The sequence below is a fragment of the Podarcis gaigeae genome (genome assembly GCF_964106915.1).
Source record: "Podarcis gaigeae genome assembly, chromosome: 17".
Lineage (NCBI taxonomy): Eukaryota > Metazoa > Chordata > Lepidosauria > Squamata > Lacertidae > Podarcis > Podarcis gaigeae.
In genome coordinates this window covers 33094487-33121395 of record NC_139694.1, presented here as the reverse complement: position 1 = coordinate 33121395, position 26909 = coordinate 33094487, and the positions used below count along the sequence as shown (strand labels likewise).

At 44.0% G+C, this 26909-nt stretch overlaps 1 protein-coding gene and 1 long non-coding RNA gene across 2 annotated transcripts in view; one reads left to right on the top strand and one right to left on the bottom strand.

Annotated features, from left to right (window-relative positions):
* The window catches only part of LOC310834806 (tetratricopeptide repeat protein 39A-like), a 501953-nt gene that overhangs the window by 140971 nt on the left and 334073 nt on the right, over nt 1-26909 (top strand). The window lies entirely within an intron of this gene.
* The window catches only part of LOC310835279, a 35493-nt gene continuing 9160 nt past the window's right edge, over nt 577-26909 (bottom strand). The window contains exons 2-3 of the long non-coding RNA XR_014559498.1: nt 6269-6452; nt 577-2787 (exon numbers count right to left, since the gene is read on the bottom strand). This is a non-coding gene — a long non-coding RNA (uncharacterized lncRNA). The remainder of the gene's footprint in view (nt 2788-6268; nt 6453-26909) is intronic.

Here is a 26909-nt window from a genome sequence, read left to right as displayed (position 1 = left end):
AATATCATTTTTGAGGGATGTAGGTGGCGCTGTGGGTTAAACCACTGAGCCTAGGACTTGCCGATCAGAAGGTCGCGGTTTGAATCCCCGCAATGGGGTGAGCTCCCGTTGCTCGGTCCCTGCTCCTGCCAACCTAGCAGTTCAAAGGCATGTCAAAGTGCAAGTAGATAAATAGGAAGGTAAACGGCATTTCCATGCGCTGCTCTGGTTTGCCAGAAGCGGCTTAGTCATGCTGGCCACATGACCTGGAAGCTGTATGCCGGCTCATTCGGCCAATAAAGCGAGATGAGCGCCGCAACCCCAGAGTCAGTCATGACTGGACTTAATGGTCAGGGGTCCTTTAATATCCTTTAAAACTTGTGCTAGCAAGTTCCTTTACTTAGCAGAGTGCATTCCCCTTTACACAGCAGAAAACGTGTTGCAAACTCATGCAAGTTTCTTAAGACAATACGCAATTCAGTTTTCCAGATTGAAATGTGTTCTAATATTTTCCTGGTAAGACCCCTTGAATCCCTCCTAAAAGAATAAAGACGCCACAGTCTTATTCACAAGCAATAAAAAGAAAGTTTACTCACGATCAGGCAGAGCATAGTTTGATTCCCTGAAGGCAGGCTTAAGGCTTAAAGTTACAAACATGTACAAACAGGTTTACCCCATATGTGGGTTGACCGAATGATTGCAGTTTGCAGTCTGGGAAGCTCTCAGGACGAAGGGAAGATGGAAAAGAGAGAGAGTGGCCAGTGGCGGAGTTAGTTGCATGGGTGCCCAGAGCGGTGGCCATGATGTGCACCCCCGTGGTATGCCTTTTTGTCACCCACCCACCCACACTCTAGGATAACACCCAGGGCGGCCCGCCACCACTGCCCCCCCTTCTCACGCCTCTGAGAGTGGCAGCATGCCTTGGCCTTTTACCAGGTCTGGAAAGGTCCCGCCCACCCACTAGTCACATGTAAGGAAGGATGCTCCAGGCCAGGAGGAACAGGAAGTCTGACTGACTGGAGCAAACATTCCCCTGCATGTCCATTCTAGCAAAACAAGGAATGTTGTACTTGACTGCTCCCAGTGGATTACATCCCTCAAAAATTAACAAATGCTCTAGATGAATGAGTGCATGGGTGCAACTCGCCATTGAAAAGTAAGAGAGAAACTAAAGTAAAGGGCTTCAGTAATGAAGGCGTTAAGCTGGTCAGTTATTTCCAGGCTGTTGCAGGCGAGTTTCTGTCTCTTGTATTAGGGATGAGCTTTTGCATGAGAAAGCCAGGAAGGTGGAGGGCAAATGCAGATCATGGATCGCAGTGCAGACTGCATCTTTTCCTTCTTTTCCTCCCGGTTCAGCAGAGAGGGGAGAGCGATTCTACTTGGCTGGGCTTTTAACATAGCATTAGCCTTATGTGCCTTAGCATCACACTGTTGGCTCATCCTCAATTTCTTACTCTCCATAACTCCTATATCTTTTATGGAAGCAATGTAGCCGCTTCTGACAGTATATTTGCTTCATTTTCCCTGCCTTTTACATTTGTCCTCGTTCATTCATTCTGTTGCTGCCTACCCAGCTAACCCGTTTGTTAAGACCATTCTGAATGCTTCAGGTTTTAATCCTTTCCAATTCTGAATCTACTGCAGATCTGAGAGGTGTCCTTTCTCATCCAAATCCATTATGGGGATATTAAATTACAATTGCAAAGTTACACCCAAACTGTGCATGTAGCTGTTTTGGTGGTGGTGTGCTTTGCTGCTGAGGCTGTTATGGGGAAATGGAAGTAGAGCAATGGGAGAAATGTAGAAAAAGTTAAAAGGGGAAATTGCAATTCCACTTTTGATGGATCATTCAGGGCTAAACATCAATTCATGTTTTCTTTTGCTCTGTTATTGGCAGAGGAGCAACGTGGGGAGGAAAAACAAACCAGTAAAACAGGTATTTTGGGGGAGGCAATAGTCAAATTCCTATTCGGTTGTTTCAAAAATTCTTTACCATCGATTAAGGCACCTGTCCTATCCACTAACAATTCAGTTTCTGGGGATTAAATGGCACATCCTGATATGCTGAAGAGAATCATCATAACAAGAAATGGGTGGGTCAGTCAAGATCAGCCTCCCAGTCCCTGACCTGTTCTGGAAGAGACTGGCTTATAAACCAGCACTCACCCCAGTACCGATTCAGGGCAAGGCTGTAGGCCACAATCCAGCATGTCAATCTGGATCCCAGTGAAATAAACTCTGGGCTGGATTGTAGCCATGGTGTGCAGAAACACTTGGACAGTAGCTGAATCTGAAGCTGGTTTGAAGGGCAGAAGAAAGGCTGGTGAGTATAGGCTGTGAAGACAGCTTCACTAAATAGGAGCTGGGAGGGGAAGGGTTGCGGACACGGGGGAAGAAAATCAGGTAATGCACATCAGGTGAAGACACCACCTTCTTCCCTCTGGTGTGTACAGCAATGGGGGGGGGCAACTTGAAATACAGCAAGGGGAAATGACCTCTCTGCATTTTAAGCCACTAATGTGTATGTACATACCCAAAATTCAGCAGTAGAGAGCATTCTTTGCATCCATGTCTTGCATATTCTCTCTCTCTCTCTCTCTCTCTCTCTCTCTCTCACACACACACACACACACACACACACCTCAAACGAGGTCACCAGGGGTTATTTGTTTTGGAGGGCCAACCACAAAAGTAAGAATTCTGATGTACAAATATCCCTGTGTGTCTTCTGAACCAGTGGATCAATTCCTGGAAACTCCGGATGGTGTGCTGGTGATGTAGATTTTGGAAAGAATCTAGGATCTGCATCTGGATGTATAAATTTACACAGAGAAAATTAATAACGTTGTACTGGAGCAAACCCAACACTTTTATCTTTTCATTAATGCAACAGAGCATAAGGTTTGCCAGTGATCCCTTAAGTCATAGAAGAACCCATTATATTAACACTAGGATTCACTAAGCAGGCCATAGACCATAATCTTGAGCCACAAGTAGGTCCATTGTTTTAAAGGTGACACCCCTGTAGGTCCTAGGAAGCATCTCATATTCTGCAGCCCTTCAAAAGCCTATGCAGATCAGGTGTCTGTAAAGGTAAAGGTAACCCCTGACCATTAGGTCCAGTCGTGGCTGACTCTGGGGTTGTGGTGCTCATCTCGCGTTATTGGCCAAGGGAGCCAGAGAACAGCTTCCAGGCCAGCATGACTAAGCCGCTTCTAGTGAACCAAAGCAGCACACAGAAATGCCGTTTACCTTCCCACCGGAGCGGTACCTATTTATCAACTTGAACTCTGACATGCTTTTGAACAGCTAGGTTGGCAGGAGCTGGGACCGAGCAACAGGAGCTCACCCCGTCACGGGGATTCGAACCGCTGACCTTCTGATAAGCAAGCCCTAGGCTCTGTGGTTTAACCCACAGCGCCACCCGCATCCCAGATATCTGTAAGTGGTAATAATAACCCCTTTTCTCACTTTCCCCCAGTTCTTTCTCCACCATAGGAAGACGACATTAATATTTGCTTTGCGAGACCTCCCACTGCTTCAGAGCTCAGCAATTCTGGAAGCACCTCTGAAGCTACCTTCATTCATTGTCTGAAGATGCAAAAGATTCCTGGAGAACAGGCAGAAATGGGAAGAAGGTGGAATGGGGGGAGGAGATTTTGCCCATCTACTTTGACTAAGGGCTTGTCCACATTTCTGCTTGTCCTGTGCCTAGAACGCACAGGTCGGAGCAGTTTTCCCCTTGCCCGGCTCCTTCGTGCTAAATCGGAGCAAACATCAAGGGGGAGCCGGCGTACAGCTTCCGGCTCATGTGGCCAGCATGACTAAGCCACTTCTGGCGAACCAGAGCAGCACACGGAAACGCCGTTTACCTTCCCGCTGGACCAAGCAACGGGAGCTCACACCGTCGCAGGGATTCGAACCGCCGACCTTCTGATCAACAAGTCCTAGGCTCTGTGGTTTAACCCACAGCGCCACCTGCGTCCTTACCGTTGTTCATAGCAGTGTCATTCTTTCGAGATTCCATATATATTAACCAGAAAAGAAACGGGTTCCATGCTGCAGTCTTTACACCAATGGCTTACACCATTCTGCGATGAGAATCTGTCCCCGTTGGAAGCACTTAATAATAAATCTTGCGCCAAACATATGGCCCATCACGATTGTTCAGTCATTAACTGCCCTCGTAGCTGGACACAATTTCTGCTAATGAAGCACTAATAAATGAGTGTGCTGATTGTTTTACCTGTTACTGCCACTATTATGAAAATGAAAAGGCCCTAGTGATTTTGAGAGCGAATTTGTACATCAGGTAAAAGTTGTTGCGATAGAAAGAGCTCAAGCTTGGGCAAAGCTGAAGGGTGTTTTGCACCACTGAGCCGCAGAATGGGGCACGTTTTCTTCACCATGTGGGCACTATCCATTCCAGAGTACAACTAGAAGTACTCAGCATTTCTGCAAAGCAAAGACATCTCTAATTTTATTCTTGTTTGGCAGATGACCATTTACACGAGGAATGTGGAAATAAAAGATCGCTGTCCGGTTCAGTGCAGTGCAGGCAAAAATTCAAAGATAAAATTGCTTGCATGTATGGGGATAATAGGGACATGGGTGGCGCTGTGGGTTAAACCACAGAGCCTAGGACTTGCCGATCAGAAGGTTGGCGGTACGAATCCCCGTGATGGGGTGAGCTCCCGTTGCTCGGTCCCTGTTCCTGCCAACCTAGCAGTTCGAAAGCACGTCAAAGTGCAAGTAGATAAATAGATACTGCTCTGGCAGGAAGGTAAATGGCGTTTCCGTGCGCTGCTCTGGTTCACCAGAAGCGGCTTAGTCATGCTGGCCACATGACCCGGAAGTTGTACGGCGGCTCCCTCAGCCAGTAAAGCGAGATGAGCGCCGCAACCCCAGAGTCGGTCACGACTGGACCTAAAGGTCAGGGGTACCTTTACCTTTATGGGGATAATAGATGGGAAGCAGTAGCTTGGCCCTAACAACAACAACAAAATGGAAAACTGGAGCAGAGCTGGCCAAAGATCTCTTTGGTGCAAGAGGCAGAAACCTCAAATTTCTCCTATTAATGAACCTGGGTTCACAATCTGCTGGAGAGTTCGCCTGTGCCAGCCCTACTGAAATAAAGAGGGCCGTTGCAATAATGTGCTCTTATTTCTTTCCATGGGGTTTGCTGAGTGAAAAACAACTCCGTGGGTCAGAACTGCCTGGCTCTCACACAGCTGTCTTTACTGTCATTTAAGCTAGTGATGCCCTTGATTTGCAATGTTATGGAAAGGGGATTCATGTTCTTCCTGGATCCCTGGTCCCATGGGACTCCCGTGGTCCCATAAGAGAAGAGAAGCTATGTGAAGAGAGTTGTGGGGTGTGGTATTTGTTACAGCAAGCTGTTTGGGGTGGTGGCTGCAATGGTGGTGGCATCTGCAGGGCTGCTGCGAGGCAAGATTCTCGTTTCGCATAGCCAGCTCCGGGAAGGACTTGATGCGGCCTTCTCTATTTACAGATGTTTAGAAGCCTCAGATTGAAGCAATGCAAAGGCTGTTTGCAGACCAGCAGATGTTTTTTTGAGGAATGAAAAGGGACAGATTCTTATCTCGGCCACGTTTTGGATCAATGCAGGTCAGGCATCCCCTCGACATCCTGCCTCGTTTCTGGCCGGGTCTTGATGCACGACCTGTACACACACACACACACACACACACACACACACACACTTCAGTGAACAGCCACAGATTGGGGGGGAGCAAGGGGGGTTAGAACTGGAAGCAGATGGTCACTTTGGCAGGGCGCCGGAAAAAAGAATCTGTTCCATACATCGCACACAGCAGTCTCGGCAGAGGCCTCTGCCAGGAAAAACAGAATTACCTCTCTGATTACAGCAAGCGGGCGCAAGCGCTCTTCCTGTAACACTGGGCTTTGTGAGCCAGCCAGGCCAAATATGGGCTGCTTTGGTGTTTTTTTTTTAAAGTGCAAAATAAAGCAATAGTGCTGCACAGCTCAGGCATGGCCTGTAGAAGAGAGATGGTTTTTTCTTGTCCTCAGCTTCAGTACAGACCCCTTTTTTAAAAGAAAAAGAGAAAGTTTCAGTACAAAGGGGTGAGCGTGATCCGTCGTCGCCCCTCTTCCCTTTGCTTTAGTGTTACCCTCACCCCCCACATACTTTTGTCCTTGGAGCAACAAGTTCCAATTTTCAAAAATAAAAATCTCTCTCAATCAAAGAACACTTGATGTTATAAAAATACATTCAAGAGATTATTTATTATTAAATCCAGCTAACCACCATTTATGTGGGGCTTTGGGTCTGGCTTTGGAATGGAAAGTTCCTTTGTTGATCTGATGGATGACCTATTCCAAGAGCGAGTCACGGAGAGTGTGCTTCTGTTGGTTCTTTTGCACTTCTCAGCACATGGTATCCTTCTGGGTAGTCTCTCTGGGTTGGGTTCAGTGTTGCAGTGGTTCGGCTCCTGCAAAGAAGGCCAATTTTAGAAGGTGGTGCGGAGTTACCTCCTTGCAGTTAGGCTATGCAGTTCCTCAAGGAACTGCAGGTTTTATCCCCTACTATTTAATACCGTGTTTATCTGTGTATAAGACGAGGGGTTATTATTATTTAAAAATGTTAAAAATTGGGGGTCATCTTATACACGGATAGTGCAGAGGGGGGACAGGCGATTGGAGGCAGATGATTGGTGGCTTCGTCAAGCTTAACAACTTTGGGCACTCTCCCCCCATTTCCTTAATTTGGAGTCCCCAAAAATAGGGGTCTTATACACTGAAAAATACGGTATCTATAGGAAAAGACTGGGAGAGATTAACCAGAGATGTAGACTTTACTGTCACCAATATGCAGATGGTACCCAACTCCATCCCTCAATTAAATACAACCGTGTAATGACTGTATATGCAATGTATTTGTACAGTCGTACCTTGGAAGCTGAACACCTTGGGAGTCAAACATTTTGGCTCCTGAACGCCGCAAACCTGGAAATGAGTGTTCCGGTTTGCGAACGTCTTTGGAAGCTGAAAGTCTGACGCTGCTTACGCGGCTTCCGGTTGTGTGCAGGAAGCTCCTGCAGCCTATCAAAAGCCATGCCTTGGTTGTTGAACGTTTTCGGAAGTCAAACGGACTTCCAGAACAGATTCCGTTCAACAACCAAGGTACGACTGAATTGCTAAAGGGGTTTGGTAAATTGCACGGACACTAAGAAAAGCTCTCTGAGTATCTGCTGGGTTGATAATTAACTGTGCATGTGTCTCTGCTATCACGTGGTATCTAACCTAGATCACATGACATTCAGTTGCAAATCTCCATATTGGGTGTGTGAGTTGCTCTTTGTCTCTCAAGCCACTGAAGACAAAGGTGTGCATACATGTGTCCCCTGGAGACATGTATTTGGGCATTCCACTTTGGGCTGGAATGCAGGCTAATGAACTTAGTGGGAGATACAGCTCTGATTATAAATAATACTTTACATTGGTAATAAGATGTACAACTGGGAGATGCCATGGATTCCCCATTTCTACAAAAAGGCCTTATGTGTCTTCCATCAGGAAAAAAGATATTGAGTGAGGCCAGAGGTGCCAGCTTCTCCAGACGATTGAGGAGGCCTGGCCCTTTAAAAAAAAAAAAAAGATTGGGAGCCATTGTGCCTCAGCCACCAGGAGCCGGCATCTTTGAGTGAGGCTCAGCCCTTGCTTAATACAATTGAGAAGCTTCGCTAGTGGAGGGTGGCTCTGCTGGAGAGGAGACCCAAGTAGGCTCTATGCTATCATCCCCTCCAAGTGTCCCTATTTTCCAGGGACAGTCCCGGAATTATGGGGAAAAAACAACCCTCCCCTCTACTTCTGATTTTGTCCTGGAATGTCCCCATTTTCCCTGCCACCGCTGAGCTCAGGGACAATGATGAGCCGGCACTTGTCTCAGGCAGCAGCAGTGAAGGAGCATCCTATTGCCTCTCTGTAGCCTCTCCATGGCCGCTGCTGCAGGCCTGCTCCCTTGGGCAGCTCGTAGCACTTGCTCGAGAGCAGGCAATGAGGGAAAAGAGGTTGCCACCACCAAGGGGCAGTTAGAAGGCAGGGCTGCCCTGGGCAGGGTGAAAGGAGGAGCAGAGAGGAGTGAAAGGAGTCTTTGATTTATTTATTTTTAAAACTGTGTGTCTTGCCCCTTTATAAAATTTATGGGTGTGTGTTTTTCTTTTTGTAAATCAGAATTAAGGGATTCTCTCAGGACAGTGGAGGTCATAAGTATTGTGTCCCATTGGTGTGCAGAGTTTAGTGGCAACCACCCTTCTTCTGATAGGAAATGCTTGGGGTGGGGAGCAAGAAATGGGGGTCGAGGAGGGTCAGTTGTTTAGGAGTGAGAAATGGCCCTTTTTTCATCAGAGGGATGTTGGCGGGGGGTTATGCGCTATCACAAGTGGTCCTCTCTGGAGTTCCAGCCAGTTTGCGATATGTTTGTCTGGCAGGACATTAGGATTTACTTTTCTGGAACGCTTTGCTCCCAGACATTTTGGAGGGCGATATAATCAGAGACCCTTTTGTATTCTCTTGATCGTGAGTTGATGTTTAGGGAGTTTGTCCTGAGCAGGACCCAGCAGCTTAGAAGAAGGAGAAAGGAAATATGCTAAGGATGTGAACAGGGTCGTCTTACCCATAGACACTATGGGTGAGGGGCACCCTGGCGCCGGACTCTCAGGGTCACCAGGCCAAGAGTCTGGGGCCTGAGAGTTGAGTCCAGGGAAGAACCTGCCCGTTGGCTCTGCGCCGTGAGTTCGGGGGCGACCGAGCCAGCGAGATGCTGAGGCGGCCAGCTTGCTCCTCCCTCCTGCGCACCTGGGACTGCACCCTGGTGCTGCATATGTTTAAGACAGCCCTGGATGTGAATGAATTTTATGAATAAAGGTCTCCTTAAGCATTATTTGAATCCATTCTTCACGAACAAAGGGGGAAATACAGAACACACTTTGGAATATCTTCCTTCCAGGGTCTAACTAAGCTACTACCAAACAGGTAGCATTATATCTGAATGTTGCAAAACCACTTAGACCTGCTGCGATTGTTAGCTACTAACTTGTCAGCTTTGTTCTCCTGAGGCTGTAGGTTTCTATTTGTTTTTTAATACTACTTTTTAAAATGGCTGGTTGGCCATAATAAATATTTGGTTTATAATGATGGGTCTGAAATGGGACTATATTCAAACAAGCCATCTGGAAATTACCTTCGTTTATTAAGTTGCAAACAACTTGCATCATACAACGAAATTTCGGTTCCAAGGGTTACATGTATACACGGAAATTGCATAGAACCAAAATTACCTTTGGAGCAACTCTGCAGCTAGCTAGCCCGCTATCTGTATGGCAGCCCATAATGGGGAGAATCAGAGGTGGGAGGAAGCTGGAAGGCCCAAGCTGACCTGGCATGAAAACAGCTTTAAATATCTTGGCCTTTCTTTCTAGACCAGTCCTACTTCAGTGTCTGTGCAGAGCACAATGGCTCTGGGGATGGTGGGGTGGTTCTTGTGAGATCTTGCGGGAAGTTGGATTTCCTGGTGGGATCTCATAAGAGCATCCATACCATTCCCAGATCCACTACGCCACTGGCTAAAGGTGCCCTGCACTCAAGGTGCTCCATGTGGGATTTGCCCAGGGAAAAAGACTGAGAGCGTAAGCTCTTTTTTTGTGCCAAATTTACTTGGGGTTTCCACCTTGCACCCACCCCTAATCTTTGCCCTCGCTAGCTTGCCTTCAGCCGCTGCGGCTGAAATCACAACATCAGACTCTCCAAGTGTCCCTATTTTCCAGGGGCAGATTTACAGAAGCCATCCTAGTTTCTGATTTGATCCCGGAATGTCCCGCTTTTCCTTAGGGTGTCCCTATTTTCATATGGGGGATGTGGAGTTCTGTGACCCCTGAGCCAAGGAGATAAGTAACTAGACAACCTTTAGAAGAGACCTGAAGGCAGTCCTGTATAGGGAAGTTTTTAAATGTTTAATGTTTTATTATGTTCATAGGCGCCGACTCCATGGGGCCTGAGGGGGCCCGAGCCCCCTCAAAAATTCGTTTGGGGGGGCTCTGCCCCCCCAATAATCTAAGAAAATTATTACCGTAAATTTCGCTCTATAACACGCAGATTTTTTTCTCCTAAAAAGTAAGGGGAAATGTCTGTGCGTGTTATTGAGCGAATGTGTGGTCCCTGGAGCTGACTCGTCGGAGCGCAGGGCAAAAATAGGCAAAAATCAGGCAAAAATAAGATCGGGCGGTCGGGCGGAGGGAAGGCGGAAGCTGCTGCTTTCCTGCATTCTGCCTCAGGGTCTTACTGCCCACCCGCTTCTGTTGCTGCGTTTGCTCAAACTCAACAAAGAGCAGGGAATCCCCTGCCCTCTTGGCAAGCCGAGGGTTAAGGAAAGGATCAAGTCCTTCCTTCTAATTCTTTCCTAGTCACACTGTGTGCAGGCTCCAGCCCACCACCTCCTCCTCTCCGTGCTCTAGGGATGCAGGTGGGAGAGAGAGAGAGAGGGCTGGCTTGGGGGGGGGACTTTTGCCTTCCTTTCCTCCCCCCACCCCGTTAAACTCCTCCCCTGCATTCTTAGCCAGCTGCTTCTCCGCACACCCCTCTTGTGCTTCTTGTCCCTTCTGTGTTTTTCCTTCCCTCCCCATTTAAAACGTGGTGACAAAGCACGGATCCACATGGATCCTCAGGATTTTTGCATTGGGTCACTCCAAATTCACCATCAGATCACATTACATGTCCATGGCTACATCTTGCACCAAAAAAAAATCACGCACCCACTGTTGCCTGGGGCTGCAATGGTGCAAAAATGTGGTTACAAAGCACGGATCCACATGGATCCTCAGGATTTTTGCATTGGGTCACCCCAAATTCACCATCAGATCACATAGCATGTTCATGGCTACATCTTGCACCAAAAAAATCACGCACCCACTGTTGCCTAGGGTCACAGTGGTGCAAAAACGTGGTTACAAAGCACGGATCCACATGGATCCTCAGGATTTTTGCATTGGGCTACTCCAAACTCACTGTCAGATATTAAAAATCTTTATAAAATAGAGAATTAAATACATACAGAATGTTAAATTTTCAGTTTCGAAATATTAGTACTAGTTTAGTACTGTATTTCTATATTACTATAGTACTATATTAGTTATTTTCAAATACTTAAATATTTTTAGGGTGTAAGACCCAATTAAAGCCCGTTATTTACATACAGTATTACAGTATTTACATACAGTATTAGGCATACTGTATTAACTTTATTAACTGTATTAAAGCATTAACTTTGAGATATTATTTTTATTTAATGAACCCTCAGCCTTATTCAAAGTAAGCTTAAATTAGCTATTTCACTTATTAATCAAAGTGCTATTACTGTGCGACAGCAATATTTTATGTTTTATTCTTTTAATGATAGTTTAGGATTTATTTAAATATCATTTCAGTCTTTTCAGAGCTATATATTCACTGCTCTGTAATAGTCTATAAGCATAATTGTTACTGCAAATTAAATTAGCTTTTTACGAAAATACCGTGCGTGTTTATGTTTTGTTTCTTTTTTCAAAGCCAAAAAGTGTTTCAGGCTTGTCGAGTTTCCCGGAGTGTGGAGTTATAGAGAGTCGAGTTTTCAGGGTTCTAATGTTGATCATATGACTCTAAAATACTTTTAAAAAACTTTAAAACTCACTAATTTTCATCTAAAATTTAGAAAACTTCCCCAATATTTTTTATAAGTCGGCGCCCCTGATTATGTTTTTCTATTTGTTGAAAGGTGCCCAGAGTCAAATGGGCGGGGTATTATTATTATTATTATTATTATTATTATTTACATCCCTATTTTCATCAGAGAAATGTTGGTGGGAATGTCACATACAGTCAATGCACATAAAATGCAAGTTTGCTGTACGTGATATTTGTAACTACTTTCCTTCTTATTTGTTCATTTAGCTTGGTTTATGGCTAAGGTTTTATTTTATTTTTCTTTGTTAATACAGAACAATTGTTTACATCAATTAGAACAGGAAGGGCAATATAAGTCTGCATCCCACAAAGCTGCAATACCTGAACGTGAAGTTGTTCTCGCCACATTTGCGAAGACCCCATTAGAATAACACAAAGGGGTTTTGTTATATTTCTCTTTGTTCTTTTATAGCTTTGCACTTTGTAATCTGTGACTTTGCCGTTTTAACCTGTTACTCTGACATCTAAATTGAAAAGCTGTCAGCCTTTATAGCATGCATAGCTGTGTGGAAGTTTCAAAATAACACATTGCTAAGTCACACATTACAAACTGCAGAGTCATGAATAATGAACTGAGAAATCTTGACTAATCAACCTCAGAAATGAACCGAACTGCCAAATAAAGAAGAAAGATGTTCTGTGAAAAGGAAACTCCCAAATACTTTTAAGGTTAATACAACTAAAAATGGTGCATTATTATTGCTGCTTCTGTTGTTGTTATTGTTGTTATTTAATAATTACGTTATTAATGGATATATTGGCTGTGAGCCCTGGAAGACCTGCTCCCTGCTTTGCAGCCTTTTCCACCTGGCTTGGGAATGTGGGGCCCAGACTGACTCCAGCTACAAAAGCTGAGGCTGGGGTATTCTTTTGGGGGTTTTGTCGGGGGGGGGGGGAATGTTGCTGTTGGCTTTTTGTATATTTTAGATCTTGTGATTTATGCAGAAATCATTCCATTTGCCTGTGTATTTTCTGATGTTTTATTTATTGCTTACAACTACTTTTGTAACTTGCAGTTATGCCTTTTTGCACGTTGTAAGCAGCCTTGAGCATGTTTTGAACTGTGGAAAGGCAGCATACAAATAAAATTATGTATGTATGTATGTATGTATGTATGTATGTATGTATATTTATTTAGCACTTAATTGCCAATATGGTTTCTGTGTACACAATAAACCATTTTCATCAAAACATTAAATTTAACATTCACAAATAAAATGTACCATAAAACTAGCCATTAAAAAACAATTTAAAGATTTAAAATAGCAGATTAAAGCATTTTAAAACAGTAGGTTCAAGTCAAGAGATCAGGGGAATCCTTGTGTAAACAGGAACGTCTTCAAGAGATGGTGCGATGCCAATAAGGTTAGCCTTGCATGGGCTTCCGCTCATGGGAACAGTTAATTGAATAAAAACACCAACAATGTTATTCATTTATTTTAAAATATGTGTATGCCACCTGTCATGTGATCATATCTAGGCATCTACAAATAAATTATTATTAAGCATTATTATTATTTGTTCTATCCCAGTTTTCTTCTGGGATATTCATTTTTAGAATTACTTTGATATTAAAGTTCCTAAGGACTACTTCCACTTGGTCAAAATGAACCTGGAGACCATATAACACCGGTCTTGAAAGACCTACATTGGCTCCCAGTATGTTTCCGAGCACAATTCAAAGTGTTGGTGCTGACCTTTAAAGCCCTAAACGGCCTCGGTCCAGTATACCTGAAGGAGCGTCTCCACCCCCATCATTCTGCCCGGACGCTGAGGTCCAGTGCCGAGGGCCTTCTGGCGGTTCCCTCATTGCGAGAAGCAAAGCTACAGGGAACCAGGCAGAGGGCCTTCTCGGTAGTGGCGCCCACCCTGTGGAACGCCCTTCCAGCAGATGTCAAAGCGATAAACAACTACCTGACATTCAGAAGACATCTTAAGGCAGCCCTGTTCAGGGAAGTTTTTAACGTGTGATATTTTACTGTATTTTTGGTATTTATGGAAGCCGCCCAGAGTGGCTGGGGAGGCCCAGCCAGATGGGCGGGGTATAAATAAATTATTATTATTATTATTATTATTATTATTATTATTATTATTATTATGCCTACAGGGGGGCAAAGGGATTCTGATTAGCCTTAACTTTATAATGGCCCCTTTACCCACCATTATTTACTGGGTTTGGCTAGAACAGAGCAATTGGGGTGGCTTTCATTAAAGAGCCCCCCCTATTCCCCAACTCCCATGATTCACATGCTGACTCAGTTGTTTCACGAATATAAATGGACCTTGATAGATGGAAGCCACGGGTGTTCAGGCTCTTCAGGGAAGTAAATATAATTGAAATTAATATTCACCCCCTCACACTTCGTCTTCACCCTCAGGGATGTACGGCATCGCATATTGCACTCAAACTAAATACCATCCTTCCCAGCTTCTCATTGAGTGGTACCAATAATATTCCCTGAAGAAACTGCACCTTCTGCATGAAGGTTTTTAATTTTCTTTGCCTTGCCTCATACTATAGAGTTTCCCTAGTATCCCATGCCCTAAAGGGGAAACTTCACCCTACTGAGCAACTGCTACAAGGGCAGCAAGGCTAGCTCTGCCAGAAGCTGACAGATCCGTGTGGAGCTCCTCGTGAGGTGGGGCATGCAACTTATGGGTGGCTGCTTCACAGTAAAACACCTTCAGGCCCTGGACTAACTTTGCCCACACAGAGTGAGATCTTTGGATCCTTCCATGTAGAGAAGAGCATAAAGGGTTTATTAAATAGTGGATGGACATAGCAGACGACACAGAGATTTCTCCAAGTACAGTGGTACCTCAGATTACAGACGCTTCAGGTTACAGACTCTGCTAACCCAGAAATAGTACCTTGGGTTAAGAACTTTGCTTCAGGATGAGAACATAAATTGTGTGGTGGCGGCACAGCGGCAGCAGGAGGCCCCATTAGCTAAAGTGGTGCCTCAGGTTAAGAACAGTTTCAGGTTAAGAACAGACCTCCAGAACGAATTAAGTTCTTAACCCAAGGTACCACTGTAGTTCTTTATAAGTAAGCTGGAACTGAACTGAACAGCAAACAGCTCAGCCGGCCTGCTTTTATAGGCAGCCAGCTGTCAACATTTTAACAACAACAACCCAGGGTTTCCTGCCTAAATTAACTGACGTGGACCTGAGTGAAAACTATATACATGATACCCCTGGTGGCCAGGGTGAGAACTTCAATACATAACAGAGTTTCCTGTTCCAGCTGAGCCTTGCTTAAGTAACAAAGTCTTCCTGAGCTTCAGTGCATTCCGGCATTCTTTGGCCCTAACTTGCGGCTTGCTCCTTGACTCAGTCTCCTGGCTCTGGCTTCTTCCGTCACGACTACAGGCTGCTCTTAGCTCCCACCTCACCAGTGACTGCTACTCACTGCCACCCAGTCGTAACTTTGTCTCGTGCAGCTGATCTTGGGTGTCATGAAAGGGCAATATATACAGTGGTGCTTTGCAAGACGAAAATAATCCGTTCCGCGAGTCTCTTCGTCTAGCGTTTTTTTCGTCTTGCGAAGCAACCCTATTAGTGGCTTAGTGGCTTAGCGCTATTAGCGGCTTAGCGGCTTAGAAAAAGGGGGGGAGCGAAAAAAATTGCAAGACTCGCAAGACATTTTCGAAGCAAGCCCATAGGGAAATTCGTCTTGCGAAGCGCATCGAAAAACGGAAAACCCTTTCGTCTAGCGGGTTTTTCGTCTTGCGGGGCACCACTGTATATATTATTTCTGTTATTATTATTACTGCCAGAGAAAGGCACCTGTGGGGTTTTCTCCCCTGGGTACCAAAACTGTCATTGAAAGTCTACTCAATATTGATCCAGAGTAGATTCCAATGTATAGTTAGCAGAGTAAAAACTTAAACACGTTGCAGGATTCTCAAAAGTATACCGGAGGCAATATTTCATCCAGCAGAGCTTTACTGCTACTGAAGGCAAATGAGCATAATGGTCACAAATCCAATATATCCAAGACTGGCACCGTCCATAAGAAATCCAGTTCCAGCAGACTTAACAAACTTACAACTTAAGTAAAACACTATATACCATGGCAAACTAAGGCCCGGGGACCGGATGTTGCCCAATTGCCTTCTAAATCTGGCCTGCGGATGGTCCAGGAATCAGCATGTTTTTACATGAGTAGAATGTGTCCTTTTATTTAAAAAGCATCTCTGGGTTATTTGTGGGGCATAGGAATTCATTCTTTCCCCAAAAAAAATATAGTCCGCCCCCCCCACAAGGTCTGAGGGACAGTGGACCGGCCCCCTGCTGAAAATGTTCACTGACCCCTGCTATATACAGTACACCAGGACGAAAGAGAGACAGAAAGAGAAAGTGAGTGAAACTTGAGCAACCTCTTGGGTATTATGCACCTTTACTGGGGAATGAGATACTGCCATTTGCCGCTCCATCTTTGGCAACAATACATTGTGGGCTGACCCTGATGCATGCTGCTGGAGACTCATTAACAATACTTGCATTGTGGGTGGGTAGCTCTTTGTTCCACTCATATAACATTCACTGAAAACAGGGCCAGCCCTATCATTAGGCAGTTGCGTCAGGTGACAGACACCACAGGGAGATACTGGAGAACAGAGCTGTGTTGTGCCACACGACCTCTCCTGCACCTCCGAAGATAACCTGTTACCTGTAAGAGGTGTTCTCTTGCCAGCATAAGTCCATTTCAGCTCCCAGTCCAGTTGGCTTCTGTGGAGCCGTATGTGGAATATGAGTGTGGAGGCACAACCTGGTCTTTCACCTCAGGCAATGAAATAGGTCAGCCCTGTCAACTAATAATTGTGGGAGCCAGAGAGGCCCCCCCTCCAATTTCCTTCCACTTTTTCTTATCATGTTATTGCTACTCGGTTGTTGAAGACCTCACTCTTTATGTTAAAAATTACTTTATGTTAAAATTACTGGATTCTTCCTATATTAATCTGTTTAAGGGTGGGGTGAGGAATAAATAAAGAAGTTCCTTTTTAAAGTGTCAGCCAGCATGTTTCCAGTAAAAGTGCCATGTTGGCATAGCTGTCAACTGTTCCCTTTTTTTAAGGGAAATTCCCTTATTCCGAATAGGATTCCTCGCAAGAAAAGGGAAAAGTTGACAGCTATGCATGTTGGCCAGTTTGATACTTCTCTTCCTGCTTCTATTATGGGGGTGTCACGTTTTTACTAGATAGGCTGTGCGTTTTGGGATATGAACACTTTGATCTGGTGCTCCCGTGACTGCTGGTCATAGCCATGTTGCTGTCATTATACAACTCAATGTCGCCACATATTTCCTTTAAATAAAAAATAAAAAATTGTACAGTTAACATCCTAGGTGGCTATCTGCCTCCCTGCTGTGCATCTCGATTGTGAGATGATGAGGACGATTATTTTCTGTACAAAAAGCAGCAGCACTCCCTCCCACTCTCTAACCTGCCCTCCTGTCATTTTAGGAGCCTTTACATTTTTATTTTTAAACATCCTTCTTGGCTATGTGCTTCCCATTTTTAAAAATAACCGTTAAAGAAAAGAAGTAAAGAAGTAAAGAAAACTGGGAGTTAGAGGACATAAAAACAGTGAACAGACAAGCTGGAGACAGTCACTGTACTTCCTATTTTTAAACAAGAACATTTGTGAATAGCAGCCTGGTTTAGCGGCGGTTGGGGCATCCCTTTCTCTCTCTCTCCCTCTCCCCCCCCCCCCGAAAACACAGAGAGAGGCTCTCAAATCTCTTATTTCGGGACAGACCTCACCATGACCTCACCATTCATCAGTGCATTCTGGCTATATATGAAACATCTTTTCCGTATCGTGAAGACAATGTCACACTTTGCTTTACGCACAGAGCGGTTTCCTTTCACCTGTTCGCCCTGTTCCACACCCTCCTTTTAATAATATTTTTTTTAAAGCATTATATACATGAAGACTGGGACACACTGTCAAACGGAGTGCCAAGGATACCCCAGTCACCCATGATTTTAATTTGCCCAGGTGTAGGCAGATTGGTGCCATGGGCCTGCGCCCCTGAGTCCTTTAAGCAGCTTGCAATGTGTCTGCTTTATTTCACACCAGCACTGTGCCCCACAGAACCTAATATTGACTAACAAACAAGCAAAAGGGAATATTCCCTGCTCCCACAAGCTTACAATCTACCGTATTTTTCGCTCTATAAGACGCACCAGACCACAAGACGCACCTAGTTTTTGGAGGAGGAAAACAAGAAAAAAAATATTCTGAATCTCAGAAGCCAGAACAAGCAAGAGGGATCGTTGCGCAGTGAAAGCAGCAATCCCTCTTGCTGTTCTGGCTTCTGGGATAGCTGCGCAGCCTGCATTCGCTCCATAAGATGCACACACATTTCCCCTTACTTTTTAGGAGGGAAAAAGTGAGTCTTATAGAGCAAAAAATATGGTAACTTTTGCCATGGGGGAGACAAAGGGAACCAAGGAGAGACAAGGAAGAGGCTTCTGTAGGTAACTACGGATAAATACAGGCATTAAGGCTGAGCTGTACGCTCTCAGTTCTAGCACAGCTCTTGCTAGCCCACTAAGTATTGCACGCAAATGTGTGTAACTGAACAGCCATAGCTCCCCTTTCCCCACCGCGCTGATAAAGCTGCTTTGGGTGAAATGTGAAATGGAGAAGCAGCAGGTGGGAAAAGGTTAAGCATCCCCTCTTAATGTGGTTTTCCTTGAATGGGGGGTGGGAATGCTGAAGGCCACAAGGCTTTGGTCACGTATGTTTGCATGTTGGCATCGTCTCGGGGGCCAAAGTAGTGTAACCTAAGCCATATCTTTGGCTCCTGCGATGGAGGTTCTCTCCTATTTAGATAAACAATATGTGGGTGCACCTGATGAGGACTAGGACCATGCGGCATCTGGATTAATTAAAAAACATTTCTCCTATGCCATTTTCCTGCTGAAAATCACCTCCCTCGCAACCTGCACACACAGACCTTGAAACAGCTATTTGCCCCTGAAGCTCAGACCAGGGGGAGAGTCAAGGAGGACCCAAGAAAGGAGGGCAAACATTGCAGGCAACATTTTAGATCCTCAGACCTTCCTTGGTAGAAGCAGCTTCAAGGTGCTATAATCAGTGCTTTTTTTTCTTTAAAAGAATGTTTAGGGGTACTCTCATTTTCCTACTCATATTGAAATACTGCCCCTCAGTGAGGCCCAACTCAGATTCACAAAATGTTTAGGGGTATGCGTACCCCCAGAAAAAAAGCACTGGCTATAATAATCTGCACCCCTTAACTCTGTAGACAGCTGTTCCTCAAAGAATGGATATGATTATTGCAGAAGCAAGAATATCAGCATTTTTTCCTCAAAAGTGTCAAAAGGGTATATTTAGATTCAAATATTGCTTTCCATTTTTGCTCGCATGTGAATTGCCAGTATTCTTCTAATGTTTTTTTTCTAATTTACTCATTTTTAAAAAAATAATAATTAGTATACCACTGATTGGTTTAACACATGTAATTTTATATTCCTCATTAATTTTCCACTCTGTATATGATACATTGTAAATGTTGATATTTTTAATTCAACAATTGTGTAGCTTTTGAATTGATAGCCTAAATTTTTCTACAGAGCATAATTTTTCACTGGGTGAATGCCTTTTAATTACGGCGACATTCCAATTAGCTTAGTGTATTTAAAATAATTCCACAAAACCTGTTTTTTTCTTTTAAAACAATCAAATGACAGAAGATAAGCATCTTTATATATATGTAAAGCTAAAGCAGCTTCAAGCCTCATTTTCTATTGTAAAGGAATAATATATAATTGAATATGTTTACAAGGAAACGTGTCTCTTGTTTTTATATATACAGATATTTAGAAAGATAATAACAGTGATAAAAAACCACCATAATTTGAGGTGGGGAAACAATGGCTAAGCTATGGGAAAACTAAAGGCTAATTTAATTTTCCTTCAGGAAACTTCATATAAATATAAGATAATGAAAATTATCTACAATTGTGAGACATGTTTCTAGCATTGGGGCTGAACTTTTCCGAGAGTGTAGCTTCTACTGTGAAATAACTACTACTATTATTTTTCTACTTAAGATCTGTGATGAGAAGATGATGATGAATCCTTAGGGAATCCATTTTGAATAAAAATGTTTTTGTTGTATCTGTGCTCTTCTAAAGGACAAAATACCTTCTGTATAAAAAACTTTAAAGTCATGGGTGAGTTCACACTAGAAATACTCAGTAGGGACCTTAAAAGGGCCATTGATATGAGCTATTTTTATTAAATTAAATTAAATTTATATACACCCTTCATCTGAGGATCACAGGGCAGTTTATAATATAAAGTTGGAGAACTTTCAAACCCCTTCTTTTAAAATATTGATAAATACTGACATATGGCTATTTGGAGATACTGTAGTCCAAAAGACTCGGATTCATATTCCTGAATAATTGTTTAGCAACACCAGTCTTTGCTCAATAGGCTCTACAGGTAAAACGTACTCTTATGATTATTGTTGATCACAAAGTACTGTTGATAGTAATTGCATATGGACAACTTTTCCAAAGTACTCAAGTTACACACGTTTGGCCGTTTCAAATGTAGCACTATGCCATACTTCGACATTATGAGAGCTTGTACTCTCCCCTTTTTCTTCTGGTGTAGCTGCAAAGAGGCTTTGGAAGGTTTCACTCCCATTTTAGATTAACCACAGCTTTTCATACCATCTAAACCCAGACAAAACAAGGTTAATCTTAACTAGGTATTGCTGGAATCAAGCTCTTTTTCAAACCATAGTTTATGAAGCGGGCTTGTTTTTGTTAAGATTAGCCACTGTTTAGAGTCCAGAGAACACACAAAAGCAAAGAATACAAAAAACCACTGCACGACACCACCACAACCCTGTATTTGTACTTGAGAAACTAATGGTGAGTCTAGACCTTCCGTTACAAATCGGAAAGCGGTAGCCTACACAAATCATGAATTAGGCTCCTATTTTGAAAGCAGAGAAAGAAAATATGAGAGGGGTTTTTGTTAACAAAGCATCATTTTGCTGGCTGCTGATAAACAGGTAATGTTGAGTGTGGGGAAGGGGTCGTTTTAGGAAGTTGTGAGTGGGTGAGGGATCTTGATGGGAGTTATTTCTCTGTATTAAAAAACTAAATCTTTACATTTAAAAAGTATGTCTCACATGGCCCTTTCCCTACACAGAACTAACCTTAATGTAAAGAAAAATGCACCTGCTTGTATGCTGCAACATATCTGATGCTGCCATGAATATCTCTTTTGCTATATATATATATATATATATATATATATATATATATATATATTATTTCCAGTAGCACCTTAGAGACCGACTAAGTTTGGAGGATTGGGAAAGACTTTGGAAAGATGGTTTAAGATTCACTGCATGCACAGTTATAAAAGAAAATGTTATGAAAATTATTTACCAATGGTATGTAACACCTGTGAAGTTAGCAAAAATGTATAAGATAAGTAACAAATGTTGGAAATGTAAAGAAAAAGAAGGTACCTTTTTTCATATGTGGTGGGAATGTAAGAAGGTAAAATGCTTTTGGGAAATGATTTATAATGAATTGAAGAAAATGTTGAAATATACATTTGTTAAGAAACCAGAAGCATTTTTACTAGGCATTACAGTTAATGAGATAAATAAGAAAGAAAAGAAGTTATTTTTATATGCAGTGACAGCAGCAAGAATATCGATGGCCCAGAAATGGAAACAGGAGGAATTACCTACGATAGAAGAATGGAGAACTAAAATGATGGATTATGCAGAACTGGACAGAATGACAGGAAGGATCCGGAATCGACGAGATCAAAGATTTACAGAAGATTGGGAAAAGTTTATCCAATATATGCAAAAACTGAGTGATAATAAAATTACATTTGTAAGCTTTAAGGAAGCTCTGTGAGAGGAAAGGGTTAAAAGGGCAGAAATGTGTAAAAAGTAACAATAGGAAGGAATGGCAGACAAATTGAGGGAAGTCAAAAAAGAGAAGTAAGATGCAATTAAGATGTATGGTATGTATAAATTTGTTTTTGTATTTGAAAACTAATAAAAATATAATATATAAAAAAAATAGAGACCGACTAAGTTTGTTTTTGGTATAAGCTTTTGTGCACATGCACACGAAAGCTTATACCAAGAACAAACTTAGTCGGTCTGTGAGGTTCTACTGGATAATTTTTAAATTTTTAAAAATATACTTTGACTGCGTCACACCAACACGCCTACCTACCTTAATCTCTTTTGCTGCAATTGCAGAGGCCAAAAGCTGAGGCAGCATAATCGTAGCCAAAGAGATACTTGTATGATTTTCATACCTGACGACGAACGCGGTTATATACTACTTTTCATTCCTAGCAGTTGTCTTCATGAAGAAAAAATTTTTTATACATGAAGCAGTCCGAAAAACCACTCCTTGTCGGACACCATGGAGCTCCTTCGTTGATTAAGGAAAGTAAGACTTGACTTTACTTCAGTGGAAAGGGAGGTTGGTGAGCAGATTGCTTTATGTTTGGTCTGGGCTGGAAGGGGCTACAATAACCTTACAGCTCTTTTATCCATTATCCTGTGGAGAATAATGTGGGGGGAACATCGTGCTTCAAGCAGGCACCTCTATCTAGCCCCTGGGCAGTGGCGCCGGCTTGCACCCCACAACTGCACGTGCCTGGGGCTGCCCGCTGTCTCCAGGGTGCACATGCATGCTGCAAGGCGCACGTACTATGTCATTACACCCTTCGTGGTGTGCGCACTACTACGTCAGCGAGATGACGTCACTTGCGCACATAGCAGGGCACAGTGACATAGCGTTGCGTGCTCCAGGGGGTGGGTAGGTGTGATGATGTCGTCTCACTGCACTTTATGGGTGCCCTGCACCCTCGTTCAACATTTTGTGGGAGCCATGGCACCCAGGGCCCCTGCACCTACACCCCCAGGCCTACTTCCTGTCCACACTCTGCATAAGCCAGTCTTTGTGTCTTTCCCAAGGGCTTTTGCCTGGCTGAAATGTGCCTTCGATCTGCAATAAAGCACCTTGCAGGCCTGGATGTAGTATGGAGACATGTGTGTGTGTAGAAACCACTGGGGGGGGGTGGTGGCTGGAATTCAGCCTATTGTACAAAAATAAGAGCCACGTCCTTTACCCTCCCCAGTTTTGCCTGTGGCCCCACCCACTATTGGCATATGGCAGGGGTCAGCAAACTTTTTCAGCAGGGGGCCGGTCCACTGTCTCTCAGACCTTGTGGGGGGCTGGACTAAATTTTTTTTGGGGGGGGGTGGATGAATGAATAACCCAGAGATGCACTTTAAATAAAAGCACACATTCTACTCATGTAAAAACACACAGATTCCCAGACCATCTGCAGACCGGATTTAGAAGGCGACTGGGCCGGATCCGGCCCCCGGGCCTTGGTTTGCCTACCCATGGCATATGGCCCCCAGAAGGTTATGGCTCACTAGAAAATGTGGCTCTCCAGACTCAAAAAGCGCTTCCCCACCCCTGCTAAGCAGAGTTGTGCTTTCCAGATGCTTCTGTGGCCTCTGCTCCAGCCGGCAGCCATTTATACCTCTGGACTCTTCTGTGATGTGCCAAGATTAGTAGGCCTCCCTTTCCTCTCTCTGCGCTGGGGTTGCCTGTTCTGAGGCAGCCACAGGTGAAAGAGAGGACAAGGCTCCTCTGTCACCATGAATAATTGTGGAGAAGAGGGTAAGTTCAGCAGACCTGGCTTGTCCTATAAGCGTACCCTCCTTCCCCTCTCTGAAAACTGGTCACTCTTCCTATGCAATACCCCATCCTGATCCCACAAGCGCCAACATTTCTCAAATGAATATAGGGACATTCTCTTCTACATCAGGAAGCTTCTCCCGTGTTTGATCTTGCCTCACACATCTGTCACCTTGAGCCAATTACAACCTCGCAGTCTAACCTGCCTCACAGGAATGTTGTGAAGAAAAAATGTACAAGCAAATGTACAACGCTTTCAACACATAAAATCAACAGGAATGAAATAAAATGCTAGCTGTAAGCTGCTTTGAGTCCTTGTCAGAGAAAAAGGTGGGTAATCAAAGGTGGGTTTTATATCTTGATTTTATTCTGTGAACTGCCCTGAGAGCACCAGGTATAGGGTGGTATATAAATTAAACAAACAACCAAATAAATAAATAAAACAATAAATACATACCAGAGAGTAAATCCTATTGAATTCAGTGAGAGTTAGTTCTGAGTAAAAATGCTTAGGATTGCAGTCTAAGGTCGCCCAGTCTTTACCCAGTTACCTGGGAGTAAGTTCCATTGAATACAGTAGGACTTACTTCTGAGTAGACAGGGTCAGGCTCCATTTTCCAATAAAGGAATAAACACTCTACATGTTTCCTTTAAAAAATGGCTGGCTCAGGAAGCATTGCAATTGAAGAATTTAAAGTGGATAAGTTACCTTTGCCTTCGAAATTATAGGAACGACTTTGTATGCCAGCTTCGCTGTTCCCTTCATTTGGTGCAGGTATTTTATTTTCAGTATAAACAGGACTCCATTTTTCACACACACACCCCACACCACTTTTAATTGTTCTCAAAAGTTGTGGACGGGGCAATCGGGCATCAGAGCAGAAATGGGGCTGGCTTCTGTAATTCTGGGACTGTCCCTGCAAAACTGGGATGTGCAAGCACCACCTGCACACTATTCAAGGTGCAAGCACCTGCCCCACTGTAACCCAGGCCCCTTACTGCTTTGGCACAAACACAGGCACTGCCAATGAATGATGCTTCTGTGGTCCCTGTGGCAATGGGAAATTTCAGGGAGAAATTTTCAGGAAAGGGCTAAGCGGCAAGCCTCGTTGCAGTTAGGCGGTGGCTCCATTCGGCCGCAGATTTTGGGGTGCCATTAAAGTGCAGGGAATTGTGGGTTAGATTTTATTAGTATTATTAATTTTTGCCATTGCCGGGAAGGGGTAGAGGAGGCAGATTGTTCTGCCAAAATGTCTCTGAGTGTCTCTTTGCTGAGGAGGCTATTGAGCGGGGACAGAGCTAGGCCTTTAGAGCAGAAAGAGTGTCTGACAGACTGGAGATATTGGCGGGCGGGCGGGGGGGTTGGATGTCTGGAGTCCTGGCAGGGGTGGGGGCTATATTGGGCTCAGGGATCTCCCCTCAGCCGCCTCTCATGTCCTGAAATTCCAGTTTCAAGGGGTAGAACTTTGAACAAAGCCTCGATTGACGAGGTGCCCGCTGGTGCCATGGCAACGCCGGCTCTGTCTTGCATGGGCAGAGTGTGCCAAGAAGGTGCCATGGTGACGCCCGAGAGGCGCGCGTAAACCTGTGAAATCCCCGCAGCCGAGGAGGAGGGCAATTGTTTGCCCTGGGCACTCTCCTTAAAGAAGGCACATGCCCCTTCCCCACCCCATTCCCCTGGGTAGGGATGGCTTGGCAGCGGTTTCCTCTCCTAAGCCGTCTCTGTGCAGCTGTTATTTGGGGAGAGGCAAGCTCAATAGGGTGCCCCCCTCAGTTGGCACAGGCTGTGTGCTGGGCCATTGTTGTGCTCTATACCAGCCTGCTGAATAGGAGGTGGCATCTGTTTTCTTCCAGCGATGGGAACTTCATCTCCAAAGCCCTGGCATCAGATTAGGGGGCGATTGGGTTGGGGGAGAGAACACTTTTATTGTCCGAAGGGGGCATTGCGTTTCTATCACTAATGCAGCTCACACAGAGAAGGCAGAGACTCGGTGCCAACAGCCATGACCCAGTCTGCCCCTGGCTGGCAGCTTTGCCAGTCTCCTTGTGCCACCCCCTTCCCTTCTACCCATGCCAACATGCCCACCCCCACCCCCTCCTGGATAGGCTTTCCGTGGGGAACGGGGCGAGTGCTAGCAGGCAGCAGAGCAGACGAAACAAGAAAAGCCGATCTTCAGAGTGAAAGCAAGTGAAAGAGAAAGGGCAGGTGGGGGGGGAGTGCAGTGGAATGAGGCGAAGCTGACACCAGGACTCCTGGGTTCTTTCCCATATTCTGGAAAAGCAGAGAAGGGGGTCTAAGTGGGCTGTCCAAAGTCTGTTTCTGGGGCCTAATCTGGCCCGCCAGTTGGTTTAATCTCTGGCCTCTGTGGCAGTTTTATTTCCTGGGGTAAAATCCTTTAAAAAACCCTCGACAACTTAAATCCTAAAAAAAAGCTCAATAACTTCAACCATTAAAAAAAGGTCAACAGCTTTGGTCGGCCCTCACGGGCCCCCACATCATCAAATCTGGCCCTCTTAGAAAAAAGTTTGGACACCACTTTAAGCAGTGGGGCAGGAGCTGGTGTCCCCATTCCATTATTAAGAAAACACTATCCCTGATTTCTGCACCCAGTTCTGTTTCTCTGTATATTAACAGGACAATTAGTGCCACAATTACAAGGTTTTAAATAAGCGAAATATATAGCTCAGGTACTACTGCGTCCATGGTTTGTTCACAATATATCATATAATGGTGTCACCTTATGCTAGATTGTAAAATGACATAATATACCAAATCCTGCCACACAATCTTCCTGCTACACAATCACCTATTTCATTTTGGAAACTAGTGTTAACAGGCGATTAATAAATGTAAGTTATAATCAAATTAATAAGCAGCCTAGTCCTGAAGTTTCTCTAATACTGGTTGGGGACAACTTTTGCATGGCAGACTTTACATTTAGTGTTCGGCTCTGCAGTGGTCAAGGAAATTTTTGGATTTTCCCCAAAATTAAAGAAATAACTCCTTTTCCAAATTTGAGGAGGACGTTTTAGTTATTATTATTAGTGGCACTGTTGTAGTTATTGTTATTATTATTGTTATTAGCCTTTATTGGCATAAGTTTAAACAACAAGATCATAAAATCACCCAAAGTCATCCAAATACATTAATAATCCAAACATATACAATATGTAAAAGACTAGATAGCCACCACTGAGAAAAGCTGGCAACTTTAAATTTTGCTTTAAAAATCTCAGCACTGAATATGCATCAACAAGATGTCTGACTTATCAAAAATGGTGGGATAGCATCATCAGCAAAGCCCCAAACATAGGAGACTTGTCTCTGGAAGACAGAAAGAAGATTACCAGTAGCAGACAAATGAAGTTGATATGTGTGGATTATAATCTAAACAATCGAGCAGGATAGAACTTTCCATGTTATTC